We start from the raw sequence: 27,090 nt of genomic DNA, 5'->3' as shown, positions 1-27,090 counted from the left end.
CTAAAGTACTGGACTTTGACTGGCCTTCAAAGCTATCCATAACCCCAACCAACTTTTCCAACTTCATGTTTCAGCATTCTGCAATATAAAGGTCCTCTGCTGCATTCATTTAACATGAAATGTTCATTCTCCCTTATTGACCATGTGTAAGGAACTGTGTCTCAGCAAAACTGATTTATTCAATCACCCAAACAAATTTTGTGCATTCCCACTGCCATGTTACTAGCTCTGAACATTCTATCTATTGAGAATGTTCTCTTCCCCCCTATATCTGCCTATTGAAATACTCTTTTCTTTCAAGGCCCAGCTTAAGGACCACTGCCTCTACTTCCTGATTACTTTACCCAGAAATTCTCTTCCAAATTTCCAAAGTATCTAGTGTCTAGTGCTCTACAAAATAGGGATCAGAATCTCCCTGAAAAGCTTGATCCCAAAGGGTATATGATCACCTAACCTGAAGTTGGGAAGTTAAGTTACAGAATTTATCTTCAACACTACCACACCTACACTTCTCCCCAACATTCTCCCACTCTTTCTACTATTCAAAACCCCAACCTCCCCCGTTTTGCACCAAGCATTGATCTCTCAGGGCAGTTATAATCTAACATCTGAATATCCATAGACTAGCTTCAGAGATGTCACTGTAAGCACATACCAGAACTATGATATTCCAATAGATTTCTCTACCTCTACCTATCTACTTATCCCTGGTATAAACTAAAAACTCTTTGAGGACTGGAACCAAATCATCCTAAGCTTTCTACTTCCTTGAATACCTAGAAAAGTATCATTTTTCACACAAGAGGTTCTTAATACACAGTTTATGAATGAATGAACTCCATTGTTCAATGAATATTGCATAAAGAAACACATTAGAACCTCATTATGACATAGTTCTTTATTTTATGAATATTGTTATGCCACACTATTTCAGGCACCAAGAAATTTAATATATACTTGAAGTCACAATTAAGTGGAATATTCCCTGAAGCAAGAAGCTCAGACTAATGGTATGGCTGAATGAGTACTGCATTTGAAAACAAAGGACCTGGATTCAAACCCAAGCTTTCAAATTTAGTTTTATGAAATTAGCCTGGATGTACTCTAAAGACCCTTCTCTTAAATCTGTGATTGTATAAACCTAATTCCATGATTCCAAACAGTACAGCAAAAGAATAAAAGCTTGTTTTGTGTCACTCATTACAAGTATGAGCACAAAGAAAGCTTGTTTTCCCACCTGAAGGTGGAAAAGGAATGGGGGCACTCTGCCAGAAATTATACCAGTGTTTCTGCCCTGGCAGAAACTGCAATGAACCAGAGTATTTAAAAGTAATTTCTAAATATCCTTTACCTCAGACTGTAACTGTGCCTCTAAGGAACGTGGAATGTTGCACTGTTCTTTAAAACCAGATTTGTGATTATGACTATACAGAATTCAGGATCTCTACTGCATTGATAAAACATGGTTGAGGCTAAACTCTCAATCACTGGGGAATCCAAAAGGACATGCCCCATTGGTGTTCTTCTGACACAATTTTTGTATCTGTGACCACAAAGTTTATTGTTGTTCAGTCATTTCAGTCCAACTCTTTGTGACTCCATTTAGGGTTTTCTTGGCAAAAGTACTGGAATGGTTTGTCATTTCCTTCTTCATTTTCATTTTACAGATGAAGAAACTGAAATAAACAGGGTTAAATGACTTGCTTAATCCTCCTACTAAGGTTTCACACTTCTACTAAGTGTCTGAGACCAAAACTGAACTCATGAAGATGTCTATCCACTGTGACATCTAGCTGCCCTGACCACATAGTTACTAATTCAGAAATCTAGTCCTCAGGATACCAGTAAATAATCTATTGAAAATGTATCCAACCAGGGCAATTAGGTGGTGCAGTGGATAAAGCACCGGCTCTGGAGTCAGGAGTACCTGAATTCAAATCCAACCTTAGACACTTAATAATTTTGCCTAGCATATGTGACCTTCAGCCAACCAATAAATGAATGAATGGATGGATGGATAAATGGATAGATGAATGAATGAATGGGACACCAGTAAAGGATCTGTTAAAAAAATGCATCCACCAAATAAATGAATGAATGAAAAAAAGAAAAAATATCCACCTATGCTCATCAATTAAGGAAATAGCTAAACACATTGTTGGTATGGACTACTACCATACTATAAGAAATGATGAAGGGGATGACTTCAAAAAAATCTGGAAAGATTTATATAAACAGATGAGAATCAAGCGTGCAGAACCAGGAGAACATTATAACAGAAATATTTTAACAATCAATTCTGAAAGATTTAGCCACTCTGATCAATACAATGAACCAATTCCAAAGGACTCATGAAGAAAAACAAATGTTATCTTCTTCTGGGAAAAAAACTAATCAGTTCTAGGTACAGACTAAACCTTTTTTAGCTTTTTTTTTCATTTTATTTTTCTTCCCATTGCTGCAACATTATTAAAATTGGAATATGTTTTTCATCAATGTACATGTATAATGGATATCATATTGCTCACCTTCTCAGGGGGTGGAGGAGGGGCTAGGAGAGGAAGGGAGAGAATTTGGAACTTAAAATTTTTAAATGAATGTTTTAAGTATATATTTAAGTATATGTTTTAAGTATATATTTCATATATACCCAGACACCAACACTGCACTTTAAAGGATAACCCCTAAACCTCTTCTTTAATTCCTATTACCTCTAAATAAATAGCTAGATGACATCTAAAAACTGGAGAACTAGCTGAAAGAACTTTAAGAGGATGAAAGCCTGGGATGTGAAGAAGACAAAATCCTCCCTCTTGGATTAGAGTAATAGTTTCAATAATGCTTCCTGATGCAATAGAAATTCCTTCAGGAACCTAAGGCTCCCAATACAAATCTGGGGGTGAACAAGAACACTGGATTTTCTGTACCAGCACAGATTAGCATTCTAGTTTCAAAATTTTCAAAGAAATTGCTAAAGACCAACTTTTGATATTGGCTAGCTAGGAATATCCACCCTGGACTGAGTTGAAACCTCTACAGAAGAATCAAAACCCCTGAATCTAAGGATTAATTAGCAATTTCATCTATCATGATATATTATCATGAGGCTCCCTATGGCCAGTATTTCCAGTGTTATATCCCTGACCATGTGGTCCAGCAACGTAGAAAGGAACTGACAAGTAAGAGAATAGATTCATCAGAGAAAAGGACAAGCAAGCACAGGATGTTATCTGAAAAAAGGCAAACACAGAATAAATAAACTTTAGCTCTAAATTTTCATTTTAATTGGACTTCCACCTACTCCCTGCTATAGAATGACATGCTGTAACAACATGGCTACCATTCCTGCATTTAGTAGGTATGGATAACCTAAGTCCTTATAGTCAAAGTTAATGATGACAATCTAAAAGAAAAAAATTCAAATTACCTTAAAAATTCATTCTCATAGCTTCACAAAATCTTTACCAACAATCTAACACAAACCCCAAAGGGTGAAGTTCTCATTTTCTTCACCAACTACTTGCTGGCATTCCAGTGACAGCCTCTATTTATAGACTAAGTACTACCTGGGAATAGAACCAAATCAGATGTAGGGAGAAAGGAATGAGTCCCAGTGGGTGAAATTCCCTTCTTCTAGTGTTTGCAGAAAGTCAACATTCTTCAAACTAAAAAGCATGTAAAAGGCATGTACTATACTTAGCCTAACAAACCACAATTACTTATAGTAAATAGTCATTAAAATCCATCACTTATGCAGCTGTTTCAAGATAATCAGTGGGTACCAGAATATGACATATAAAAGAAGAACATGTACTAACTTGGGAATATAGGAAATTAAGTGAACAAAAAGAAAAAGAATAGAATCCCTTTTCTGCTGAGCAAGTTATACTCTATAATAAAAACATCTCACTCAGATAAGAAACAGTGATTTTTTTATTCAAAAAGAAATCCATAAAAATCATCCATGTATGCCCTACCTTTGAATATAAAGCATTATTATTTGACTTTTCAGGTCTTTATTTTAATTGGGCACTGAATTAAAGAAAAACAAAGAGTCAAAGTAGACCATTCAAAGTTGTTAAGCCATGTGCAAAAACCTAAACCTTTGATCTTTCTTCTGTTTTCAATAAGGAATAACACCCACAACTCATATTCATATAGAGCTTTTAAGGTTTGCAAAGTGCTTTTTGATATTTGCAACAAATCAATCATATTGATATTAATCCCATTTTACAGATGAGAAAAAGGAGGTTGTAATGATTAAGTAACTCACATAAGGTCAATTAAGCCTCTGAGGAAGTATTCCAATATTATCTGCCTGACCTACTGCAGTGTTCTAATTGCTTTGCAATACAGTCTCACCCAAAAATATATGGCTTGAATAATCAACATTGAAATGTCTTTTTTTTATATATATAAATTTGCAAATAAGTATTTCCAAAAAGTAATAACATTACATTCATTGAAAATTCAAGCAACATAAAAAATAAGAATGTTCAATACATGAGTACTAATTATTCTACTTATAACTTAAAAAGTACCATAGATATTCCACACATAATCATGACATAGTCATACAAATAACCATCATTAGGACAAGTTTGAAACACGAATGGTGAGTACTAGGCAAGTCAGACTGCTTACGATTCTTTCCCCATTGGAGCGTCTCTCCAAAGACAAACAAGAAAGGTAATGGCAACAGCTCCCTTGGCCCACTGAGGTAGGGAAGTGGTAGGAAATAGACCATCAGTCAACTAGTCAATCAACAAACACATGTTAAGCACCTACAATGTGCTAAACACTGGGAGAATCAAAGAAAGGCAACACCTATAATTTACACATGAAACTCCAAGTCCAAGAACATTCCATTTCCCAAAAGTAAATCATAAAAATGCCATACTACCTACAGGAAACATGTGAATAACAAACTGATAAACTCACTAGCTGGGTCATCTACATGCTTTTAATATCCAGGCCATGGAACAGGATTTCAGATAAATCCAGGAACCTTAAAGAGTATAAGTAGGGGCTATGACAAGAAAGAAATAGAATCTTAGCTGGCAGCAGAAAGGACAATAAGATGGCTACTCTTGATTCTCTTACCTTCATCTTCTAGTAGACCTTAATGCCCTAAATTTCCAAAAAAGAATAATTTTCAGTGCTCTGTCATCCTCAGGCCTGTCTATATTTTGATTAAGTCCATAATAACAAGCAATAAAGGTTTATGCTTTGTGTTACTAGAATAATCTTTCTGACTGTTCATTTACAGATGAAATAGAGCACTTATTAAGCCCTTATTATATTTCAGGCACTATGTTATAATATAATGAATGAGAGATCCTATGGACAGAGATAACAATAGTAAGCTGACATTCATATAGTCCTTGAAAGCTCATAAAACACTTTGTAAACATTATCTAATTTGACCTTCACAATAACTCATAAGAGACATATGTGTATATATAGAATAATACAATTTTTAAAATAAGAGATTTTAGAGATTATCTATTCCAACCTAATAATTTTAAAGAAGAGAAAACTGAAGTCAAGAGAATTGAAGTAACTTAATGAAATGATTCAGCTAGCTAACTGATGAAGCTACAACTGGTGTCTTTCCCACTCTACGAACTATATATGTACCCTGTAACCAAAAGCTCAAGTGTAAGCCTCTGAAAACTAACTACCAATATAAAATCTGACTTACTTTGAGATTTTTTTTTTTTTAGGTTCAGAATGTTTCAGAACTCCAGACAGCTCTCTAAGACTACATATAACTGGCCCATCTTTGTAAATAAGTACAGGTATCCTAACACCAAAATCACAGATCTAGACCTAAAATAAAGCTTCTGTAGTTGTACTTCTCTTTGCCTTCACTTACTACTTCAAGTACTCAAGGAAACATTTGTCCATTATACTATACTGTTCAGATTATGCTTCAATTGCTCTTTTTGTCCCAGCTCCATTCATTTCTAAGTCATCTACATCTAAGAGAGTTCAAGAACTAGACAACCTAGGAAAATCACATATTCTCAAAATACAAAATAAGAAAAGAGATTTTTTTTCTTAAAATGTTTCTATTAAATTCCTTTGCTTTGCTTAAGAGGTATATTCCTAAACAGTTCCCTGCAAAGTCATCTTTTGAATGTGGATCATGTGTTTTCTTTACATAATTTAAAAGGTATATTCTGACAGGTAAGAACGGGAAGGGGGAGGGGCAGCTAGGTGGCGCAGCGTTGAATAAAGCACTGCCCTGGAGTCAGGAGTACCTGGGTTCAAATCCAGTCTCACACACTTAATAATTACCTAGCTGTGTGGCCTTGGGCAAGCCACTTAACCCCATTTTGCCTTGCAAAAAACCTAAAAAAAAAAAAAAAAAGAATTAGAAGAGGGAAAAGATGAAGAAATCTGAGCTACTTTGCTGTTCCCAAGTGTAGACACGAAACTCTAAATTCAATTCACTGCTCAACTTCAAGATTAATCTCATATTCTGGGGAAGTCAAATGAAATCCAAATTTCTCAGGGGACTAGAAAAGGGGAAGAGTTAGTTATTTCTATTGGTAGCATTACAATACTTCCAGACTCCCAATGAGAAACGTTGGTATGATCTTCAATTCTTATCTCTACTTTATCCATATTATCAATCTCTCTATACAGTCCTGTTATTTCTTTCAATAGATCTCATTCTCTCCTTTCTCTTAATTTCCACTAGAATCACTGTAATCAAGGACCCTATTTCCCTTGTGCCTGGATTATTCAAGCCCCTTTTTAATGTCCCTTGCCCTCTTAGGCATTGGCATTCTGTCTTTCAGTGCAACCTGCATACTACTCAGAAAATCATCACTCTAAAATGCTGTTTTCATCATTTTGTTCACCTGCTAAAAAACTTACAATGGCTTTTTTATTGATATTCTGTGCTTATATAGATATCTAACTTTTCACACGTAGATACACACAAAGCTTCTGAATTACAGAAATCAATTCACCTCATCCCCAAATGCTTCTTTGTATAAAAGAGATTTGCAAAAAAAACTCTCCCCTGACAATAAAATTGTGCGTATCTTTTGAATCAGTAATAAATAACAGTAGTAAGTCTGTAGTCCAAAGAAATCAAAGGACAAGGAAAAGGACTAATATATATACAAAATTATTTATATAGCAGCTCAATTTCAAAAACTTGAAAATTGATGAGATGCTCATCAATTGGGGAATGGCTACACAAGTTGTGGTGTATGATTGTGATGGAATGCCATTGAGCTATATGAAATGACAAGCAGGTTGGTTTTAGAAAAACCTGAGAAGGCTCATAAACTGATGGGAAATGAAATTAGCAGAACCAGAACATTGTATAAAGTAATGGTAAAAGTATGCTAATCAACTGTGAATGACTTAGCTATTATGATTAATATAATGATCCAAGACAATTAATTTCAAAAGACTTGGGAAGAAAAATGCTATCCACTGCCAGAGAAAGTGAAGGAATCTGAATGTTTTCTTATCCTTCCATAACTTGGCCTCATTCCTAAGATGACAGATCCATCTAGTGACAGACAGAACCTTAAAGGAGGCAAATCTGAACCCATAATGGTCAAGTGACTTGCCCAAGGCCACACAAATAGTAAGTGACAAGGCTGGGATTCAAACTTGGATCCTTTGACTCCAAGTTCACTTCTGACCTATCTAAACTAATTTCTCATTGTCCTTAGTAACAACTGTCTATTCTACTCAAGGTGCTTCCCTAAACATCTCCCTGTAATCATTCCCATTTCTGTGTTGTTGTTCCTGTCGCCAACCTCCTGAATACCTTTCCTTCTCCTTCTCAATTCATTCAAATTTTGCCCATCCTTTAGGATACAATTTCTACTCAAAACCTTCCTATCCCTATCAAAATCAACTATGTGGAATAATACATTATAGGATGAAAAAGCATGGGTCTTGGATTCCAAAAATCTGCTTTTGATTCATGGTTTCAACATTTACTTAAAGTGTGACTAAGCCTTGGCTTCTTCAATTATAAAAATAACTACCTCACCAAATTGTTATGAGGAAAGTTTTATATACTTATGAAATATTTTGAATAATAAATGCAAATTATTATAACCTATACAAATTTCTCCATTTGAGAGGTTTAGACTAGGTGAGTTCTATGGTCACTTTCAGCTCTAAATCTGTAATCCTGTGATTTTATGTAATATTGTTTCCAGTACCAACCACAATTCCTTCTCCAACTAAGCAATAAATACTTCTTGAATTGAATTATATAATGCCACCCAAAATGTTGTCAATATTCTTAGAAATCAGATTTTCACCAGCTTTTTGTAATTTGATATAAATAATGGCTACAAATAAATTCCAGCTTAAAGATGGATGGTGCTCAAGTTAATCTGTTAATAACCAAAAAAAAAAAACTTAAATCTCAGTAGTTCACTTTTTTTTAATCCAAATCAGTCCAAATTTCAAGGTGAAGCAGAAAAGTCCTTCATTGATCATATTACCAACCACCACACCTTCTCCAATAGATTCTTACCCAGTAATACACTGACTGGTCTGACCTAAAACAATGTATCTCGATCACTACCAGGTTTGGCCATACCCTACCTAATACCTTACTATCATCCAAATTATGATACCTTCATAGTAAGAATCTCCTGTCTTCTCATCTCCCTCTTTGCTTTGCTCCTAAATCTATTTTGTCCTCACTGCAACTTCCTTACCTTCTGTCCCATAACTTCCAATGTCTCCATTCTAGTCAGTCCCTCATCTCTACGTGGTCTTTTCTTTTCACAATCTTGATCCTAGACTTGATTAGTCCAATTAATACACTGTTCTTCATACTTGACTCCTTTATCCTACTATCTTACCTCCACTTAAATCAAGCCAAGCCATTTAAATGACCCATGCCATTCTTCTCAGCTTTTTTAGATTATCTAAATGAATTTATCTAATCTTAATTGGGCCCATATTGCAGTATAACAAAACTTTTATTTTCTTGACTCTCTACTCCATTCTTTCGATGGCTATTCTAAAATTTTTCAACACCCTTTCTCTCAGCAAATGTTGCCTCTTGCTTTACTGAGAAAATAATCATGTACAGTAAAATCCCACTTCTCTACTATATTACACCTCAAAAACACCTCTATATCATCATCTATTCTTTCCTTCTTTACTTCAATCTGTAATGAAAAGATAGCCATTCTCCTTGACAAGGTCAACTCCCATGCTTTCTTCCTATTTATAAACATGTTCCAATTTACTACGATCACTAGCCTAATCCAGGCCTTCCCCAATTGCCTAGAATATTCTAATGGTCTCTCATGTGTTTCCTCTACTTTTTGTCTTTTCCCTCTCCAATCAATCCTCTACACAATTGCCAAAGTAATCTTTTTATAAAACAGATCTGATCATGTCACTTCCCTACAGCTTCCGGTTACCCTAACAGCTTGCCTTTCGGAAGCTGAGTGGCTCAGTGTATATAGAGCACTGGTTCTGGAATCAGGAAGACCTAAATTTAAGTCCAGTCTCTAACACTTAGCTGTATTACTCAGGCAAGTCACTTAACATTGTCTCAGTTTCCTCCATCTATAATACAGGAATAAAAATAGGTTGCTGTGAGGATCAAATGACATAATAACTTTTAAGTACTGGCACATAGTATGCACTGTACATATTAGCTATTATTATTGTAGAATAAAATACAAACTCCTTACTTAGCCTGGCATTTAAGGCCACATCACTACCCTTCACACATATTCTATGTTCCAACCATTCTATGTTTCTAAGGGCACAGTTGCTACTTAGCAATTTGTTCCATCTCAAAGACTTGGAGACACAAATTTCCCCATCTTGCTTAGTACTTTCTGCATAGGGTCCATCTTCAAATATCCTATTATCTTACCTCCACTTAGATCCAGCCAAGCCATTTAAATGACCCATGCCATTCTTCTCAGCTTCTTCAGATTTAGATTTAGAATAAAGTACATGGGGGCAGCTAGGTGGCATAGTGGATAAAGCACCCGGCCTGGAGTCAGGAGTACCTGCGTTCAAATCCAGTCTCAGACACTTAATAATTACCTAGCTGTGTGGCCTTGGGCAAGTCACTTAACCCTGTTTGCCTTGCAAAAAAAAAACCTAAAAAATAAAAGAATAAAGTACGTGTTTAACTATCACTTTCTGCACTGGCAACAGACTGTCCTTATAGGGGCAACAATTCAACTATAGCCTCTTGATTTCCATAGAAGCTGTCTCTTATTTTGAGAATGCATTCCTTCCTCATTTCTATCTCTCATAATCCTTTTCTTCCTTCAGGACACAACTCAGGTACCACTTCTTTTAGGAAGCCTTCCTTGATCACCACATTTGGCCCTGTTCTCCCTCTGCAATTTTGCTTGTACTATAATTAACATACTTGTAGCATCCCATCATGGAATGTAAACTCCTAGTGAAAAAGGACTTTGTATATCCAGCATGGAGCATAAAGTCTTACACAGCATAAAAGGTAAATAAATCTTTGTTGGGTTGAATTATAGCCCTGGAGGGTTTAATTGCCTTTCAGATATCTTGACCCAGATATCTTGACATCTTAAAAAAAATGTTCAAAATAGAACTCATTATCTCTCCCCCAAACCCTCCCCCCTCCTCTTCCCTATTACTGTAAAGAGAAACATCATCCTCTGTTCTTCAACATTTCTCACTGCCCAGATCCAAACTGTTGCCAAGACCTGTTGATTTCATCTTTGCAGTATTCTCTTAATAATTCACTCCCATGACACTGTACCTCTCTGGCATAGCCCTTATCACCTCAGGTCTGAACTTCTGCAATAGCTTGCCCATAGGTCTGCCTGCCTCATCTCTCCCCACTCAAATTCATCCTCCATTCAGTCACTAAAGTGATTTTACTAAAAACACCTATCCAATCTATCACCTTTCCCCCCACTCAAGAAACTCCCTTGGTTCTCTATCACCGTTCCCTATCAATTACACAACCTAGCTCCCTCCTATTTTGCAGTCTTTTCTTCCTTTCTACCTTAATCTCCACCATCTTACTCTGATCATCTTTACTGTTCCATGTCTTTTGCCTCTTTTTGTTAACCCCAGGGCTGGCACATAATAGACACTTGATTATTTACTGAATGATTGCTTCTCCTTCCAAGATAAACCATAACTATTCAATTTAATCCAAAATATAAGCCTTCCTCCCCCCAAAAAAACTGACAAAGTATATTTATGAACTGGCTTTTGTACTCTTAAACAGCTATCACAAAATTAAGATGCTCTCTACTAAGAACTTTTCCCATCTTCTTCATAGTTTCAAATATATGGGGGTTCTCACAAATTTAAAAAATTGGGCACTATCACTGAATACAGAGTAGGTAGAATCAGTAGATAAGCAGACAGGTGCTGGAGTCAAGATTCACCTTCAAAAGTTCATTTTCACAATGTCACCTTCATGAGTTCAAATCTGGCCTCAGATATTTAATAGCCATGTGATCCTGCCTTGCCTCAATTTTCTCATCTATAAAATAAATTGGGGAAGGAAATGGCAAACCATTCTAGTCCCTTTGCCAAGAAAATCCCATATGGAGACATGACTAAAACAACTGATTAATAACATTACTGAATAAGAACAATTTATTGTCAAGATAGGTTCAATTAATTGCATTAATATTCTAATGATAGACTTATGCCTTGATCATACATTCATGCTTATAATAAAAACAAAATAAGTTGCATTCTCCAGAAATTTGGCACACCCAGAACCATTTGGTCCTTCTGGAATCTGAGCATGCCTAAATTCTCTTTTCATCACCTTATGCTCTCCTGCTGGATTTTTTGCCCTTGATTTTTTTTTAATGACTGCAAAAATGCATATTCAACGAGCCAGCCAAAAATAAACATTTCTCTTCAGAATACTGGGAAAATAACCGGAGAGAGATAACAGCTCTAAATTCTTCTCCATCACCAATAACTCAAAATTAGCAATGTGAATAAGACCACCCCAGGGTCTTGTTCACCATGCACCACCCTGGAATCAGGAGTACCTAAGTTCAAATCCAGCCTCAGACACTTAAGAATTATCTAGTTGTGTGACCTTATGCAAGTCACTTAACCCCACTGCCTTACAAAAAAAGAAATCAATATCATAAGGGAATACAAGTTTTTAGACAACATAAGCCTGTTCAAAGAAAATTGCTAAAAAAAAAAAATCACAATATTTAGACCCAAAAGTGAAAACACATGATGTAAAAAAAATTGAAACCCATTCTATGAATTAGTTCTCTACTTTGATCCAGTTTGTCCCCCAGCAAAGTCAATGTTACCTCATCAACTGGTTTACAAGAAAAAAGAAAAACACAGATTCACTCCAGAAAAACTATTTAGTAACCAAGAGAAAAAATTTCATTAAGGAGACATTATTCTCATCTTCTTACCTAAAGAAGAACTAATTCTTGATTTTCTGTGTGGAGGGAGGGGGAAATTCTAAAAATAATGCCCATGATCTATGTTGGGAAATAATGATGGGGCAGAGAAATGATGTGAATGAAATTAGAGAGAGAGAAGAGAGAGCAGATGTGACCTATGGAAGAGTTTGGCAGGTCACACAAGGCAAGAGGAGAAAGCTGGGGTGTTTTCTTTGAGGGATGTTTGAGAGGGGAAGCAGAGGCTTATTTAATGGAAAAAAAGAAGTGAAGAGGTTTGTGGTTTTGAAAGGCAAGAGAAGCAGGGCAGTCAAGGAAAGAGAAAAAGTGGAATTTAAGTGGGCAAAGAGGGTGGGAAGAGAGTTACTGCAGGGGTTTAGGGAAAGAGAAAGAAGCAAAGATTTGGTGGGGGACTGAGGGGCTGTAAGAGCTCCTCCCAAGAAGTAGTCCCGACCCCCCTCAGAATTTGGGGGACAAACTTGCTCTACCACCTACAGGAGGAAGGGGGGATAAAATGTGGGAAGGAAGATAATGGGGAAAGGAGAGAATGTAGAGGGGGAAAGAATGGGAAGGAAAAGAGAGTGAAAGAAGGAGGAAAAAGAATGGCAAGGGGGGAGGAAGAATGGGGAAAGGGGAGAGAACCGAGAATGAGAAAGACTGGGGAGGGGGAGAAAGAATAGGGAGGGAAGAGAATATGGAGAGGGAAGACAGAGGATGGGGAGTGGAAGAGAATGGGGGAGGAGAGTGGGGAGGGATTGGGAAGGGAAGAGACAAGGGAGGGACAGAGGAGAGAATGGGGAGGGGGAGAGAATGGGAGGGGGAGAGGAGAGAATGGGGAGGGGGAGAGAATGAGGAAGGGGAGAGAATGGGGAGGGGGAGAGAATGAGGAAGGGGAGAGAATGGGGAAGGGGAGAGAATGGGGAGGAGGAGAGAATGGGGAGGAGAGAGAATGGGGAGGGGAGAGAAGAGAATGGGAGGGGGAGAGAAGAGAATGGAGAAGGGGAGAGAAGAGAATGGGGAGGGGGAGAGAAGGGAGAAAGAACGGAAGAGAATGGGGAGGAGGGGGGACAATGGGGAGGGAGAGACAAGGGAGGCACAGGGAGGGGAGTGGGGGGTTCAGGTGGCTCACCGCCCCCAGGCCACCCGGTCCCCCCCCCCAGCCCCTCGCCAGCGCCCCCCCCCCGCCTCCAGCTTCTCCCCCTCCCTCCCTTGACCCTCCCCTCTTCCCGCCGCCCCCTCCCCCCCGCGCTGCACCCCAAAACTGAAGGGCAAGGCGGGGTGCGCCCGAGGTTGGGCCCCCGGGCCCGCCGCCTGGCCCCTGCCCTGGGCCCGGGCCTCTCCCTCACCTCCCATGCCCCCGGCCCCGGCCCCGGCCCCGGCCCTGGCTCCGGCCGGCCCGACCCGTCCTGCCTCCGCTCCGGCCGCTCCGCGCGCTCCCGCCTCCTCGGGGAGGGAGGAGGGGCTCCTCCCGCCTGCCGGCGGCGCCCCCTGCCGGCCCCAGGGCGCCGTGCAGCCTCGCATCCGGGCGCAGCCTTCTCTGGGTCCGGGCCCCGGAGGCGCCCCGGGTACCGCGGGATTTGGGTTCCGGCGCCGGCCCCGCCCCCTCCCCGCTCCGCCTCCTCCCTCCTCCCATCCCCTCCTCCACCTTTTGCCCCCCGAGGCCCGCCGGGCGCCCCTGTCCCCTGCGCTGGGGCCGGGCGGATGCAGCCTCGCGCCCTTGTTCCTTCGCCTTTTGCCTTTGTCGCGAGCAAAATGTGTCAGAAAGTCACTTCCAAACAAGGGGGCTGCGTGGTCCCCCGGGGTTCGCCCTAAACTTGGGGCTGAAGAGACATCAAAGGCCATCGGTCCGGGGGGATGGGTTGGGGGCCACACGCACTCCCAGACCTCTGGGCCCCCAGCAGGGTCACGGTGGAGAAGACGCGCAAGAAGCCAAGCAACCCCTCACCTCGGCTTCACAAAAGGGCACGGAGAGCCGGAGGGGCAAAAGACCCCCGGCCCCGAGGCCGGCCTAGAGGTTACAGCTGAGTAATTGCATCCCCAGAGAAGGGAGAGGTTCACCCGGCACGGCTCGGACTGCAGACACTCGGGGATCTCTGTAGGAAAGGCCAGGATCATGGGTCAACCAGAATTTCCTTTAGACCTGATAAGAGCCGGATGTCCTAAGCACTGAAGACACAAAGAAAAAGTAAAGGACAGTCTCTGTTGTCTGAGGTTCCACTGACTAAAGGGAGGAGGCCACTTGTACATAAATGGCTAATATCCACAAAGTAGAGCAACGTTTCTTGCTTCTTGGCCTTCTTTATGGAAGAAGATTGAACCTACATCCCTGGGTTAGAGGCAAGTTGTTGGACTGCGGCTGCTCAGACCAATACAAAGTCTGGAATGCTCCGCCACCAGTCTGATACAAATAGTCCAGGCCATGGGAATTCCTGGGGTGGGTACTCTAAACTTGCACATCTCACCATTTTACCTGAGTTGTTTCAATTCTGCCTAGTTCATAAAACAAATGGTGAAATGATATGAGTGATATCTTTTGATTTGTGAGTAAATTGGATTTAAGTGAGGCAGAATTGTACGTCCAGTGGCCAGACGGTCATGACAACTAGTGAAGCCTCTAGATGGATGACCTTGGCATCTTGGATGTCTAACCAATTCTAAGTGTTCCACAGCACCTGCTTCAGGTACCTTCATGACTATTAGAACAAGTTGTTCTCAACCCCCCATTCCATGCTTGGGATAGTCACTCCTCTAACTCACCTATAGGTTGGAACCCATTTCGGATACCCTTGACCTGATTTAGCCTGCCTACCAAAAGAGTTTACAGGGGTATGGCTGCTGTGCAGGTTACACTTCTTGGAGCCAAAGGTCAGAGTTAGGTGGCTCAGGTGGACATCACATTTGGAAAGCAGTCCTGAAAAGGTCTGGGCAGCCCTCAAACCAGAGGTAGATCCATGGTTGTTTGGTTGATTCTTGTCCTTCATTATTGAAGGAGACCAAAATGACATCACTATGTTTGAGACAAATTACAGAGTGTCCGACTGTGGCTGATCAGACAACTACAAGGTCTGAACGCTCTACCACAAGTTGGGCACAAATGTGAACACCTGGGGTAGATACTCTAAACTTATGTCACATGAGCTGCTTCAATTCTGCCTTCCTCATAGAGTGCAGCCCCTCACTGATGAGGGCATGCCCTGCTGGGTGGTCCTGTGCCAGTGTCTCCCATGCTCTACAACCAATTCTAAAGTTCTTCAATGAGACCATCAGGGTGTCTTGGTATCACTTCTTCTGACCCCTTTGTGAGCACTTGCCCTGTGTGAGTTCTCCATAAAATAATTTTTTGGGCAAGCATACATCTAGCATTCTAACAACATGACCAGCCCATCATAGTTGTACTCTCTGCAGTAATGTTGGAATGTTAGGCAGTTTAGCTCAAGAAAGGACCTCAGTGTCTGGTATCTTCTCTTGCCAGGTGATTTTCAGAATCTTCCTAAGACAGATTCAGTTTCCCAACATGGCACTGGTAGACTGTCCAGGTTTCACAGCAATGAGGTCAGCACATGACTCTATAGATCTTCAGTTTGGTATTCAGTCTATTACTTCTCCTGTCCCACACTTTTTTTCAGAACCTCACAAATCTGAGTTAGCTCTGACAATGAGGTTTCAACCTCAATGTTAACATGTACCTCCTTGGAAAGGACACTGCCAAGGTAAGTGAACTTGGCCATAGTATTCAAAACTTCTCCATTTGCTGTAATTGATGATTCCACAAATGAATGGTGTGGTGCTGGTTGATGGAACAGCCAAAATGAGCTCAAACAACAGAGAATTGATCCATACTTTGCTGCATCTCAGCTACAGAGGCTGCATTGAGTGCAGTCATCTGCAAACAGAAGATCATGCACCAGGACTCTCTCCACTTTGGTCTGACTTGTAGTCTTTTCAAGTTGAAGAATTTGTCATCAGTGCAGTAGCTGACCTTGATGCTATGTTCATCCGCAGTGAAGACATTTGATAGCATGGTTGAAAACATCACGCTAAAAAAGTATGGGAGCAAGGACACATCCTTATTTCACTCCATTGGTACCTGAGAAATCTGGATAGAATCATTCACTATCCAGAACCTAGGCATGTATGATGTCATCAAATTGATGTACAACACTTCTCTGGGCAACCAAATTTTAACATAATTTTCCATAAACCCTCACAATTGATGGTATCAAAGGCCTTGGTCAAAGTAGAGCCATAGCAGCTGAAGAATGGGGAAAGGTCTCTTAGAGAATGTGATGTTTGTTCTTCCTTCTCAAAGAAGATCACAACATCAGGGAGGTGATTCCATGACACGCACATGAATTGGATTTGAGTGAGGGGAATGCTGTGCTAAGTCACCAGCCTCACTAGATCCAGTGGCTAGATATGAATCTGGACAACTGGAGACAGCCCCGAAGTGACTTGCCCAAGGTCTCTCAGATGTCTGAGGCTGAATTTGAACCCCAGATGTCCTGACTTCAGGATCAGTACTCTATCCACTGCACTTACTAGAGAAGGTGAACAGTAAACTGAAACATAAAGGAAGCCCAGGATTCTAGGAAGTTGAACAGAGGAAAGAAGAGAGAAAATTTCAGACATGGGAGACAATATAAAACATAAAGGCAAAAGATGAAGTTCTAGTGTGTGTCAGAAATAGTAAATATGCCACCATGACTAGATTGTATGGAGGGAAATGATGTGTAAAGAGCAGAGAAAGATAAGAAGGGGCCAGTTTGTGAAAAGCTTTAAATGCCAAACTAGTTTTTATTTGACCCTAAAAGAGTCATTGGAGATGTATATGTGTGTTTAGGGAGAGGTGACATAGTAAGATCTAATATTTAACAGAATCATTTTGGTAGCTGAATAGAAGATGAATTGGGAAAGGAAGAGACAGGAAGAGTCAGGAACTCTAGTTTAGAAGCTATTGAAGTAATCCATGGGAAAGATAATGAAGGCCTATCCAACACTGGTGGTCATGTGAAAAGATTTAAGGAAACACATATAAGAGATGTTGTAGAGAAAGAATTACAATATTTGACAACTGATTAGATATGTGAAGGGACATCCAATTCAAAATGTCCAATAAGCAATTGATGTAAAATAGGGGAATGAAAAAAGAGAAATTAGAACTTGATGTATAGATCTTGGATTATTGACAATAGGGATGATAACTCAACCCATGGGAGCTAATGAGATCACCAAGTGAGAGGAGAGAGAAAAACAGAGTGAGAGAACGAGACAGACACAGACACTTAGAGAGAAGTAGAGAGAAAAACAGAGAAATAAGCAAAGAGACAAAGATAGAGAGAGAGAGAGAGAAGAGAATCTAGACAGAGTCTTGAGTGCTCACTCACACTTAGAATGAAATAAATGAAGATTCTATAAAGGAAATTGATGAGCATTTAAACAGATGGAAAGAGATCCAAAAGAGAACAAAGTCACAAAAAATCAGAGAGTTTAAAGTATCCAGAATAAAGTAAACCAACAGTATCAAATGCTGGAGAAGAGTTAAGGGTGAAGATTGAGAAAAGGCCATTAGATTTGGTGATTAAGAGGGATACATTGAGAGTTTTGGAGAAAGTAATTTCTTTTGGATCATAAAGTTTGAAGCTAGATTGCAGAAAGTTTATAAGGAGAGTAAATGGAAGTATCAAACATTGATGGATTTTTCAAATAATTTAGTTGAGAAGGGGAAGACAGATATCAGATGATAGATACCAGGGATGGTAGAATTCAGGAAGGTTTTAGGTTTTTGGTTGTTTGTTTTTAAGACTTTATTTTGAGTTTTACAATTTTTCCCCCAATCTTCCTTGTCTTCCCCCACCCCTACAGAAGGCAGTTTGTTAGTCTTTGCAGTGTTTCCATGGTATACAATGATCTAAGTTGAATGTGATAAGAGAGAAATCATATCCTTAAGGAAGAAAAATAAAAATAATGCATAAGAGATAGAAAAATTACATAATAACTTTTTTTTTCTAAATTGAAGGTAATAGTCTTTGGTCTTTGTTCATACTCCATGATCCTTTCTCTGAATACAGATGATATTCTCCATTGCAGATAGCCCAAAATTGTCCCTGATTGTTGCACTGATGTAATGAGGAAGTCCATCAAGGTTGTTCATCACTCCTATGTTGCTGTTAGGGCTTACAATGTCTTTCTGGTTCTGTTCATCTCACTCAGCATCAGTTCATGCAAATCCTTCCAGGCTTCCCTGAATTCCCATCCCTCCTGGTTTCTAATAGAACAATAGTGTTCCATAACATACACATACCACAATTTGTTAAGCCATTCTCCAATGGAACATTTACTTGATTTCCAATTCTTTGCCACTACAAACAGGACCGCTATGAATATTTTTGTACAAGTGATGTTTTTACCCTTTTTCACCATCTCTTGAGGGTATAGACCCAGTAGTGGCATTGCTGGATCAAAGGGTATGCACATTTTTGTTGCCCTTTGGGCTAGTTCCAAATTTCTCTCCAGAAAGTTTGGATGAGTTCACAGCTCCACCAACAGTACAATAGTGTCCCATATTTCCCACATCCCTTCCAACATTGATCATTATCCTTTCTGGTCATATTGGCCAGTCTAAGAGGTGTGAGGTAATATCTCAGAGATGCTTTAATTTGCACTTCTCTGATAAGTATTTAGGTTTTTTTCCAATGGGGAATATGGGCAAATATGCAAGCAATATGAAAGGAACTCGTAAATAGAGACTGAATATGAGAGAGAGAGAGAGAGAGAGAGAGAGAGAGAGAGAGAGAGAGAGAGAGAGAAAAGCATCTGCTGAAGATGGCTGGAGACCTCTTCATCAGAGATTCGAATGAAAGAGAAGAGAGTGGAGGATATTAGAGCAAGGATTCTTAACCTGGGCTTTATGGATTCGTGTGTGTCTCTGTGTGTGTGTGTGTGTGTGTGTGTGTGTTTTATAATTATTTCAATATAACTGGTTTCCTTTGAATCCTAGCTAGTTTATTTAATGTATTATTCTTCACATTTGTAATTTTTTATTATACATTAGGTCCTCTATATTCTTCTATCATAATTTGTTTACATTTTTTACATTCTCAACAGGTAACAACCCATTTTCCCCCAATTCTTTTCTATCACACCCAAAAAAAGCCCGCTGCTATAAATATATTTTGGTGTATGTGAGACTTTTCTTTGTATCAGTCTCCTTGGACTATATGCTTAGCAGTACAATCTGGGGGATTAAAGTATATGAATATTTTAATTACTTTTTTAGCTTAATTCCAAATTGCTCTCTAGAATAGTTGAATCAGTTCATAGCTCTACAAAATAGATTTTAGTGTGCATGTCTTTCCATAGTGCCTCTAACATTAACATCTTTGCCATTCTATTGAAAGTGAGATGAAATTTTGGGATTATTTTGATTCACATTTCTCTATTAGTGATTTAGAGTAAATTTTTCAGATTGTTTTAATGATTTGTAATTCTTTTTTTTTTTTTTGCAAGGCAATGGGGTTAAGTGGCTTGCCCAAGGCCACACAGTTAGGTAATTATTAAATGTCTGAGGCTGGATTTGAACTCAGGTACTCCTAATTCCAGGGCCAGTGCTCTATCCACTGCGCCACCTAGCCGCCCCAGTTTGTAATTCTTTTAAGAAAAATTTACTTTTTTTGTCTGTTTACCTATTAGGGAATGGTCCTTGGTAGTATTTTATTGTTGTTTTTTATAGGGAATTCCCATTGGAGAAAATATACTGATACACATTGATACCTACTTTACAATCTGTGGTCTTCCAGAGATACCTGGGAACTAAGCCAGTCCTCAGGAGTCACACAACTGGTATATGTCAGAGGCTACAGTTTAACCCAGATCTTCCATCAGTATATAAAACTTAGCCACTCCCTAATCTTGCCTTGATCAGATACAAACACTTCTATTTGTACTTAAAATTCTTTGCAACATTATCCCATCCTACCTTTCTGACTTTCTTACACATTAATTCCTCCCTTTATTCTATGTACTCCATGAACTTCAATTTGCTTTTTCTAACATATGGTACTCTCTATCCCATTTCTGTGCCTATTTGATGTTCTTTCCAAGTCATATTTACACTAAATCACATCTGAAGGCCCTATCAAGAGACTGAGATTACATGATTCATCTTTATTGTTCTCATCACTATTACAGTCTTTATACTAAGCTGTTCTTATCACAACTTTCATTATCATTCTTAATCTATATAAATTCCTTGATAAGCCAAGCTGTTTTTCAATTCAATTCAACAAGTATTTATTCAGAGACAGTGATACTTAGTGCTAGAATGGGAGATACAAAAAAGAAGGAGGAGGAGGAGAAGAAAATAGGTAGCCTCTGGCTTCCAGAAGACAAAGCCTATACAAAGCAAAACAAGAAAATTTCAGAAGGTAGAAAAGGATTAGGAAAGGCCTTGTGGAAATCATACTGAAAGACAGGGATTTCTAAAAGGCAAAGTTGAAGAACTAGGCAGGGGAACAGGAAAGGAAATGTCCTATATAGAGAATACTAGCAAATTCCTTTGACTAGAGTGTAAACTTCATGAAGGGGAATCATATTAAATAAGACTGGAAAAAGTAGGTAGATGCCAGTGTATGAAAAGCTTTAAAAGCCAACTTGAGAGGTATAAACTACAGAAAACAGAGAGCCAGTGAAAAAATTTTAGTAGGAGACCAACAGGGTCAGATTCGTGTTTATTGGACAACTGTGTAGAGGATGAATTAAAGAGGACTTCTGTTTATTTTCCTAATCCACTAACATATGTTTCAGTTCTTTGTAAATAGTAGATGATTAATAAATGTTTCATGAGTGAATGACTAAATCATCCTCTATCTCATAACTGTCATCTTCATTCTCACATTATTTTTGTCATCACCATCACCATTATAGGGAATCGTTAAGATACCACAAACTGTTGTGTCACGAACTACTACACTGGATTGAACTTTCCAACATAGATGAGTATATTCAATCGACATAAACAATGGCAGCCTAAAGTGAGATAAGAGAAAATGAAAGGTAGAGATAAATTAAGTAGAATAGATAAGATAAAAGGTCTTGGGGACAAAGGGTAAAACAGTACTACCTTTTCCTCCTGATAACCCAGTCTCTTCTCCATTTCTTACATTACTACTAAAAACTCTTCTCAAAGATCACCAATGACCTCTTATATGCTGAAGAAAATTACTTTTTTCTTAGTCTTAGTCTTTAGTCTTTATCACCCTTAACTTTCTAAAGATAGTCTTCTAGACAATCTTTTTACTTGTCTTCCCTGACTCCTCTCTCTGCTAATTTGCTTCTTTCATTTTATTTGATCATTCCTTCCCAGTCTCTATTGATTCACTGTTTTCTCATCATCTAAGCATGGGTGACCCCAAAAGCTCTGTTTTTATGCCTCTTTTCTCACTCTATATTATCTGCTTTAATCGATGGCAACTACTCTAATAGTTTTAATTATCACCTCTAAGCAGATAATTCAAAAATCTTTATTTCAAGTTTATTCTCCTCTGAGCTCCTAATAAATGATTTCCTCAAATAAATTATATCCCTAAAATGAAATCCCTTTGAAAGGAACAAACTATTTGATCAGTAAAATTTCTTCATCATGAGCTGATAGCATGGCAAAACTGAAACTTTGAAAAATATTGTCCATGCTCATTGACAACTTCCTGATAAGGAATTGTGGGTTTTATGTTTTAAGTCTTTATAAATATATACTTATAAGTCCTTTGTATTTTAACCATTTCTTTCAAATGGAGATAATAGCTATTTTATACCTGATTTACATTGTATACTGAATACCTTGCTGATATCATTTGGGAAAACCCTAGATATTAGCCAACCTAAGTTTTAAGTAATTTCCTTCAGGATTCCAATCTGTAGGTATAAAGAATTGAATAAAATGAGAAAGAATCTGACCTTTTTTTTTATAAGCAGGCTCCTAGGATTGACTACAGCCTGCACAAATTTAGAATTGTTGTTTGTTGTCTTCATACTGGAAGAAGACCAATGACATCATGAGGGTGATATCTTGACTTGTGAATCAGAATTAGATATCCCTTAGTAGGAAAGGGCATCCCCAGTCCCCAGGGTATATCACTTTATTTTAATTTTTTAAAATCAAAATTATTTTTCTATGTCCTTTTTCCTCTATATACAGATGCCTCCTCTGTAGCAAAAAAAAAAAAAAATTGTTAGGATTAATGAAAAATGAAAAAACATTCTTGTCTTACACATTTGGCATTTGTAGTAATCTGACCTTTGGAATTGGTATTGGTCATTGCATTTATTTTTATTTTTATTTTCACTTTATGTTGGTTTTTAATTTACATTATTGTAGTAGTTATATACATTATTTATCAGGTCTACTTATTTTACTCTACATCAGTCACATGTCTTACCAAGTTTCCTTGAATTCCTTATAGTTCTCATTTCTTACTCCACAATAAAATTCCATTACCTTCATATTCCACAGTATGTTTAACCATTCTTCAGTAGATATTATCCACTGTTTCCATTTTTTCATTCTTCACAAAGTGCTTCTATCAGTGTTTACATGGAAAGATTCTTTTTTGTTTGATTAACTTGGAGTACATGCCCAATAAAGGGATTGTTGAGTCAAAGAAAGACATTTCCCACCATATTAAACTACAAGACAAAAGAACAATTTTTACTGTAAATTCTTCACCCAAAGATGATTCTCACCACCACCCTCAAAAGACAGGTTCAGATCAGAGCTTCATCTTTATACGTATAGATATATATATTCATAGAGTTTATATGACAAGACAGAAGATAGTATAGTAGAAATAGTACTTGTGAATTCAGATAACATGGGCTCAAATCTCAGCTTGCTATTTAATATATATGTGTAACCTTAGGTAAGTCATTTAGTCTCTCTATGCCTTAGTTACCTTAACTATAAATTGAAGGGTTTAAAATAAATAATCTAATATTCCCTCCAAATCTATTTTTATGATAATAGTATATGAGTATCTTTATATATAAATATAATATATATAAAACATACACATACATACATATGTAAATGCACCCATACCTATCATGAAGCAAGAGCAAGGAATTAACAGATGGACAATCCTTGGGCTCCATAGCATACATACAATTATAATAGGACACAAGGAAGGCTGGGTAGGCTGAGTGATGAATTTATAGAAGACAATGTATGTCATACTAACTGGACAAGCACAGATAAGTTACACTCTGCATAATTAGGAGTAACTACATTGATAAAGGCATAAATGCTCTGGGATATTGAAGTATTATTTTTAACATAACTGGAATTTCACAAAAGTCTCTAGGCTAAACCAAACTGACACTTCACTCAACTTAAAACTCCAAATAAAGTGTATTCTAAAACAAAATTTAAAAAAAAAGGGGTTTTTTTCCATTACATGTCTTTTTAAATTAACCATTCCAATGTTCTCAACTTCTCATTGACTGCTTTAGAAGGTATTTCATAGGGGTGGCTAGGTGGTCCAGTGGATAGAGCACTGGCCCTGGAGTCAGGAGTACCTGAGTTCAAATCCAGCCTCAGACACTTAATAATTACCTAGCTGTGTGACCTTGGGCAAGCCACTTAACACCATCAGCCTTGTAAAAACTTTAAAAAAAAAAGTATTTCATTAGAGGTTAGTTATTTTTGTGCTCCCCTGCCACAAGTCTCTAGGTGGGAACATCTCAAGCCAGGGAAGCAATGACTAGCCAATAGGCAACAAGTGCCACTTATATTTTTCTTTGTATATAAAACCACTTTCTAGTATGAAGGAAAAAGCCAGACTCATATATACAAATCATCCCTAGGCTTACAACTGTGAACAGGGAAAGGGGTTGTTCATTCAGTCAAAAGAAGCCATTGTCGTATTCTGCTTCCATACCTTCTTACTATGGAGCTTAATCTCTTAGAAACAGTGAGTATGTCAGCAGTGGGCGATTGCTGCTATGATCCAACAAGCCTGAGAGGAGGATGTGAGAATAAACATATGGTATGTAAGAACCAGCAGAAGTTATTCAATTAAACTCAGCTTGACTGAATATCTCACTTGGTAGAGCACTAGATTTTTTCAGATGACAATCCAAAGAAACATCAAGACCATTGCTTACTGAATAAAACTACAAATACACTGATAATCAAAGCCTTTTATAATAGAACTACAACCTGTTTTAAAGTCTTGTGTCAATTCATTTTCCTTCACTTCACAATGAATTATTTTTAATCTACCATTTTCTTATTACCTACTTCTTCTACCATGCCTTTGCCTACACATTTTCCCTATACCTTGAAGGTATTCCCCCTCTCTCAATTTCCATATAAGATCTAGAACTGAAAATGGACACTTAGGGATCCAAACAGCAGAATATATATATATATATATATATATATATATATATATATATATATATATATATATATATACATATATATATATACATATATATATATGTATGTATATATTATATACATACATATATATATATATACTCATTGAAAGCACCACTGGTTCCTTGATTGTAGATGACATTTAATAAATTTTTGTGGAATGAAGTTAAATTGCATAAGGGAGGAAGATGAAGAAACTGAAGCTCTGAATGTTTATATAATTTACCCAAGATCATTCAAATATAAAAGCTAGGCTTTGAACCTCAAATCTATTGCTCACCACAAAGGATAATATTTTCCTTTCTTCAAGGCTCCTGTCAGGCTGCATAAACCATATGAATCTCAATTTCTTCATTTATAAGATATAGAGAATAATACATGTAGAATGTACCTCATGGAAACTTTTGTGAGGATCAAAATAAGTGCTTTGTGAATCTTAAATGTCTATATGTATAAACCTTGATTATTTTTGTGATATGAATTCAATTTAATAAAATTTGAGGGATGACCTAATATTAAAAACAAATAAGGAAGCATTCTTCTGGGAACTGAAAAGAGCATAAAGCTAAATATAAAGATCTATATCCTCATAGAACTGACAGGCAACAGCATGCAAAGGAAGTTACAGGGGACAGAGATAAGATACATGAAGCAATATGACCAGAAAGGACAATGATCAATGTTGGAAGGGATGTGGGAAAACTAGGACACTAAATAAATAACAAAATCCCAGTATTTTAAAAATAAACTATATAAACACAAGTTGTGACTATATGAACAAAGAGACTCTCCAGAAAAAGAATGGTTTTGTTTATTCAGAAATGATAGTCATCAACAATGATCAATGTTGGAAGGGCTGTGGGAAATCTGGGACAGCAATACATTGTTGGTGGAGCTGTGAACTCACCCAGTATTTCTGAAGAGCAATTTGGAATTACGCCCAAAGGGCAATAAAAATGTGCATACCTTTTGATCTGGCAATACCACCTGGGTCTATACCCTGAAGAGATCATGAAAAAAGGGTAAAAACATCACTTGTACAAAAATATTCATAGAAGCCCTGTTTGTGGTGGCCAAGAACTGGAAATTGAGTGAATGTCCATCAATTGGGGAAAGGCTTAATAAACTGTGGCATATGTATGTGATGGAACACTATTGTTCTATTAGAAACCAGGAGGGATGGGAATTCAGGGAAAACTGGAAGGATTTGCATGATCTGATGCTGAACAAGATGGCAGAACACCCTAACAACAACATGAAGGTGATAAACAACCTTAATGGACTTGCTCATTCCATCAGTACAACAATCAGGCACAATTTTGAGGTATCTGTGATGGAGAATACCATCTGTATCCAGAGAAAGAATTGTGGAGTTTAAACAAAGACCAAAGACTATTTATTACCTTTAATTTAAAAAAAAAATTATCTTATTATGTAATTTTGCTATCCCTTATGCTTTTTTTCTTAAGAATATGATTTCTCTCTCATCACATTCAACTTAGATCAATGTATGTCATAGAAACAATGTAAAGACTAACAGACTGTCTTCTGAGGGGGTGGGGGAGGGAAGCAAGATTAGGAGGAAAATTGTAAAATTCAAAATAAATAAATAAACTGTTTTAAAAACATACATGAAGCATGTACATGCACAGATATGCATATATACAAATATAGTACATATGCATAAAACTACATGTACCTGGGTGTATATGTACATGTGTTTATACCATATGAGATAATCTTCCTATGGATGCTATCTATGTGTGTTTTATGAAATTTTTCTTGATCCTGCCTTTTCCCCTTAGGTAAAATTCACCTTTCCCTTCTCAAATTCAGATTGATTCAATCCAACAAACAGCAACTGATGGCATAGTTGATAAAGTGCAGGACCTAGTGACAAGAATTCAAATCCTAATTCAAACATTCACTTGCTACATGATCCTGAGCAAGTCACTTAACTTGTCTGCCTCAATTTCCTCATTTGTAAAGTTGAGTAGATAATAGCACATATCACCTAAGGTTGAGGATGACATTAACTTTTGTAAAATGCCTTTAAAAACCTTAAAGTACTATATAAATACTTTTATTTAATTATGTAATTGCATAGTATGTGCAAAGCACTGTCCTAGGTGCTAGTGATATACTTTTTTATATCATAGGATTGTATTTGTCTACCTTTCATGTTCCTATACATTGTATAAGCTTAGCATTCATAATGATTCCCCAACCCAAATCAATTTTCAG

General features: G+C 37.8%; 1 protein-coding gene across 2 annotated transcripts in view; it reads right to left on the bottom strand.

The window, feature by feature from the left end:
- PXYLP1 (2-phosphoxylose phosphatase 1) overlaps positions 1-13,893 on the bottom strand; it is a 54,381-nt gene extending 40,488 nt beyond the window's left edge. For both annotated transcript variants that reach the window (XM_074214902.1, XM_074214901.1), the window contains exon 1: positions 13,760-13,893. The gene's annotated coding sequence lies outside the window, so the exon portion shown is untranslated. The remainder of the gene's footprint in view (positions 1-13,759) is intronic.
- Between the last annotated feature and the right edge of the window lie 13,197 nt (positions 13,894-27,090).

Source organism: Macrotis lagotis, chromosome 1 (assembly GCF_037893015.1).
Source record: "Macrotis lagotis isolate mMagLag1 chromosome 1, bilby.v1.9.chrom.fasta, whole genome shotgun sequence".
NCBI classification, from domain to species: domain Eukaryota; kingdom Metazoa; phylum Chordata; class Mammalia; order Peramelemorphia; family Peramelidae; genus Macrotis; species Macrotis lagotis.
Note: the sequence above shows the minus strand (reverse complement) of the source record. Positions and strands in the feature narration are given on the sequence as shown.